Below are 5,628 nucleotides of genomic sequence, written 5' to 3'. Positions count from 1 at the left end.
CGCGCCTCACGCGATCGCCCCATTGGCCTCCCGCCGGTCACGTGGCCGCGCCGCCCGCCCCGCGGTGCCCGCCCGCCTCAGCGCCGGCCCCGGCCCCGGCCCCTGCCCGCCTCAGCGCCCCGTCACCGCTGCCCCCAGCCCTGCGCCCTCACATTTCCTGCCTATTCCTGTCACCCCAGCTCCTACGGGAATAAATCCCACGTTCCGTGGTTTCTCACTCCTTTATTTCAAAAGGGGGACCGAAACTTTGGCACGGTTTCAAGCCCACCCCGTGGAGTGGTGTCACTCTGTGGTGGGAGTCACACAGGTGTACGTTAATGTAAGGAGCTCAGGTTAAAAGGGCACCACAACTGTACATTAGCGATGACATCCTGTGACCAGGCTGGTTAAACAGCTATTTTTCCACCTGTGCATTTATATTAGACCAACCTTTGCTATCAATGGCGTTATCCAAAAATAAATGTATCTTAAGAGAAATAATAAGCTTGTTTATGTAGGTGGAACAGGTGGCTCAAGTAAGAATTCATAAATTTAGAATAAAGTCTAGATAAACATGACTTGCTTTTGCTGTCATTAATTTCAGCCAGCTACGTATCTCCAAATTGCAAACTCCACTTACCTACGTAAGTCCTGACACAATCCGCTCTACCATTATTTAAGTGAGACAAATTCCTGACAAACATTTAGTTTCCTGAAGAAGAGAAACAAAAGTTTTGTCTGTTACGTCCAAACACCTGTACTGCTCAACCTCCAGTACAAAGCTAATGCGTAACGCTAACCATTAGCTGAAGATTTTACATCTTTTTTGAATTGGAATGAAAATGGACAAAGCACTTACATTCCCAAGGGAAAACCTTGATTTTGAAGCACCAATAATGGTTTTAATAGTTTCAGTAAAGACTCCTTGCTTTTAGGCAAAACCCAAATTACAGCATTCCCCGATGCCCTGTCCTAACTATGCTCTTTTGGTCAGTTGATGAGTCATTCTTTTCTGTAACCTAATGGCCTAAAAAATGCAGTATAAATCATACTGATTCCACTAAATTCAGAATGTAATTGATAAAATTACAATTACAAAAAGAACTGACAGAATAGGAGTCCTGAGAATTACTGGTGCATAGCTGGTGAAATGACTTGATTTTAATATATACAGATGTCTGGAAGGCGCAGGGAAATATGTTACTCACTTTCCATAGCAATGCCTTTGTGAACTGTTCGGGTCTTTGCTCTATTGTAAATTACACCTACAAAAACCCCTTGGCTTCTAAACTGTAGCAATCAATAGACTGTGCTTGCTGTATTCTAGACAGTGTATCATATAGTACTTTCCACTGCTATCAAAACTATTTAAAACAAAACAAAAACCACCAACAAAACAACACCCAAGCTACAGAATCATGGTCTGTCTCCTGCTAACTTGTGGCACAACCCTTTACAGTGGATTACAGTATTTTACACTGCACATCATACAATACCCTACTTCCCAAAAAGCTCTTGAAGAACTTTAAAAAGATGGACCACTACTTTCCTTACATGAAATTAGATGCCTAGAGTCTTTGCAAAGCAACTTGTAAAAATCGCATAAGATGCTAAAGAAGATGCAAGCCTAGAGTGCAATAGTGTTTCTCAGATACAAATCAGGAATATTTCCCTTGGAGTAAAAACAGTGAAGTAATGTTCTCATTTATACCCACAAAGCCAGTTTATGGCACAAACACCATCCTCCCAAGAATCTGCTCACTACTGGTAGCATAACATTAGGCAAAAAGTTCCAGAGTGAGTTTTCATTCAGAAGTGCTTTTACAGAGATCGCCTCACACTGTGCAGCCTGATTAAACTTATCAGTAACTCACTCTCACTTACAGACAGGTAAAGACTAAACCTTGCAAGATCAAGAATAGGAATAGAAAATCTTGCAGCTCCCGAGTCTCACACTAGCGCTGTGAGGAATTGTATTAGATGTTCCCTACAACCTCCTGTTCATGAACTCTAGTTCTGAAGAAGGAGACCAGGATTTTCAGACTAGATGAGAGTGCAGAGACAGACAGCCACTAGAATACTGCTGCAATGCATTCACAAATCAGGATACATTGGCCAAAAAAAGTCTGTCTCAGTAAGAATTAAAATTGTGCCAAAAGGAGGGAAAAAAAAAATCAGTTTTTTATCCCATTACAGATTTTCAAAAGACTTCATGTATTCTGTGGTTCAGCAGTGTAATAGCAATAAAATGACTTGTTTCCAAACTGCTGGAAAACACCATATATTAGAATCGTATTCAGTGTAGGTACACATGTATCAACATCAACACACAAAAAATCCTAACACTACCCTAAAAATTTTGCCACAATGTTTGAATATACAATTTATATTTGTGCTTATATATTTAAAACTTCATTTAAAATATACTGAAAAAATACAAACGTTAAAAAAATCTATAAAAGTGTTACTCAACAGCAAATACATGTTTAACATATAAGCAATTTTTACTTGGTTATCAATTGCTAATGAAATCAATATGGCTAATTAGTCAGAACAATGATGTAAGGTTTGAGGCAAGAATTAAAAATGTAATGGCAAAATTTTGCTCTTGGATGCAAATGTGTAGAAGACATTCAAGAATGAGCACCGAACTGCACCACAGGACAGATTTTTTTGCTTCTGCAAAGACCTATAAAATCACCTAGCAGGAAATAATTAGACAAAATCATTAATTCAACTAAATAGGAAATTTGGATTCGCAGTAACTGGAGCAGAAATTGTTATCTAATTAATCCCACTTATTTTGTTGCATTTTCCCCTGCATTTTACCCACTAAAAATATCCTCATTCTAGAAGTGTATAATGAGCTCACCTGGAAAGAGTAGAAAGAAAGAGTTCTCAAATAACTTCCTGTGGAGGGAAAAAAAATTGGCATTAAAAATGAACAGAACAATGATAACAAATGAAGGGCACATTTCTTGGACTTTCTTATAAGAATACCATAGGTAATGATACACTACCACGTATATGGTATAACAGCACACTACAGATAAACATTACCTTTCTAATACACGCACGCAAAACATTCACTTTTAAAAAATCTTACAAAAACATGGATTTAAGAGAAGAAAAATAATAATCTTCCTCACTTACAATATCCAGCAAGAAACACTGTCAACAGGAGGAAAATGAGCAACACCTTCAAATTTGGCAAATGATTGCTTTTGTACAACAGAACATGCATGGCTGATATGGAAACATAGAAACAGATGAAAATTACAGACAACAAAAAACATAAGAAATGCAAAGGTTCATTTATCACTTTTAAAACAATTTGACAAAATCCATTACAGTCTCTTGAATTACAGCCATAAAATTAAGTTAGGAACACAAAATGGTTAGGTACTCTCAAAAATCTGTTAAAGGACCTTATGAATAAGTGAAATGTAAGCATACGATCCCAAAATAAAGTAATTTCTTTGAGGAAAAAAAAAAAAAAAAGTAAAACTATTTTCTTAGAAAGTTATAGTAAAAACAGGTATTATCTCGTACAAGCAGGAACTAGTACATTAATCTATCCTCTACTATTAAAGCAAACAAAAATAGAAGTTTTGCTACAGTTTGTCTAAAACAAAGAACTTTAATAGAACTATAAAATTATCAGAATTCTTTGAGAAAAAAGATAATTGGGCACTTGCGGTTAACATGAAAATACAACGTTCAAAGAAATGTTCACCTTACTTTATTAGATTTAGGATTTTTCACCACTGAATTGCTGATTTATTTTGCTTTGGAGACAGTTCTAATAGCTTACTGGTATTTGACCATTTATAATGTATCCCAGAGATTCTCAAATAAAACTACTGAACATCCAAGTATTCAATAAATACTAGTACTCTCATTATGTAAGCCTTCAAAAAAATCATATAATTCAAGTTATTGCAAATAAATATCTAGCTGTAACTTCATAAATATTTAAATAAAATTCTGCTGAGTACAGATTAGCCTCCTAAATATACAACTAAACTAACAAATCCATTGTCTTAAAGTCAGAACTGTAATTCAGAAAGATAAGTTTATTTTTGGAAAGTTAGACTCCTACAGACCACTTTTAGGGCACACTCTAAGCACGCTGTTCCCTGTGTCCCAATGCTCTGTGCTAGCTATGCTTCTTTGGTTAGTTAATCAGCGATTGAATTAGATTTATTTTTTCCCCCTCAGATCCAGAAGTATCCCAATGGGAAAACGCACATATGCTTTCAGATTGCAGAAGTTACAGAAATCTGTAAATCCTCCTCAAATCCTTTCCCTTCACAAGAAGGGCACACCGCCTTCCTGCTCTCTAGAGTAATGCTTTTCAGCCTGGAGGTCCCTCAGAAGCTGTAAGTTGCTAAGGAAAGGCAGCTAAAAATACAAATTCATATTTCCTTTACAGCGACAGGTGCATAAAGAGATCTGTCCCTCTGCTAGAAAATTTAATGGGACTGAAAATTGAAAGCACGACAGTCACTGACCCAAAGACAGGAGTTACCATTCCTGAACACAACAGGTATATTGTTTTCCAGAGCTATGAGGTCCTATTCAAAAGCAAAGTGCACATATTCCCATTCTTTCCTATAAGCTGAAGCCTAAAGACAAAAATATTAAAACTGGGTTGTGTTTAACAGAACTCCAGCAATGCAGCGATCACTGGGCCTGTTTGGTCCCGTCCTGTGCAACTGGTTTTAAAGTGTTCTCAATCTGCTCCTATTTTCTGGAGAAATTCCTTAACAAAGTAACCAATTCCATCACCCGAACATTTCCACTACTGTGATTCATGCTTCATGAATTTAAAACTACTGTTGTGTAGGCCAAATTCCAATTCAGATATTACTACCAGCACTCATCAAATCATTTCACAGTCACGTGTACTTCTCTTTCTACACTAAGTAGTGCTGTGAGCTACTACTCAACACATCTTACCCTCGTGTTGTATTTCAGTGGTAAAGTGATGTAAGTTTTGATTTTGCCTGATTGAGTGTTAGAGGTGAAAGGTTTAATATTAAAAGTAGGATGCCAATTTAGGGTAATATTAGATAATTTTGACTACCAAATAACATAGCTCCTGCAATTATGGCATGCACAGTTTGGAAAGCTTAGCATGCCCTTGGCATAACACCGACATTACTTCCTTGCTCTGACATTACAGACAAAACGTTGATAATGCATGCCATTGACAACAAGAGAAAGCAGTATTTTTACTTGGCTGACATCAAGTGGAATTCTTCCTTTTCCATTTACAATACTTAATTAAAAATCAAAGAGTGCTCTTACAGAATCCTCTCTTGGCAATCCACCATTTACAGTGTTGGGGAAAAGAGGCTGAGGTACTTTGGTAAACATTTTGAAACACCTCTCAATTCACAACATAATCACTAGCACATGAAAGACGTGAATAAGTGCAGAGAGGAAAAAAAAAAACAAAACAACAAAAAACCCATAACACCTTTAACGCTTGCCATTCAACTAAGGGACTATCGATATGCTTTTGCGTAAGGCATCCATTCACATATGTAACATGCAGGAAGCCACCCTACATTAATATCCACTGTGAACAGGTCTCCTGAAGACGTGATTTTTAATTTTTTTTTTTTTTTTTTAAAAAAAAAA

The sequence above is a fragment of the Aythya ferina genome (genome assembly GCF_964211825.1).
Source record: "Aythya ferina genome assembly, chromosome: 8".
Classification (NCBI taxonomy): Eukaryota; Metazoa; Chordata; class Aves; order Anseriformes; family Anatidae; genus Aythya; species Aythya ferina.
Note: the sequence above shows the minus strand (reverse complement) of the source record.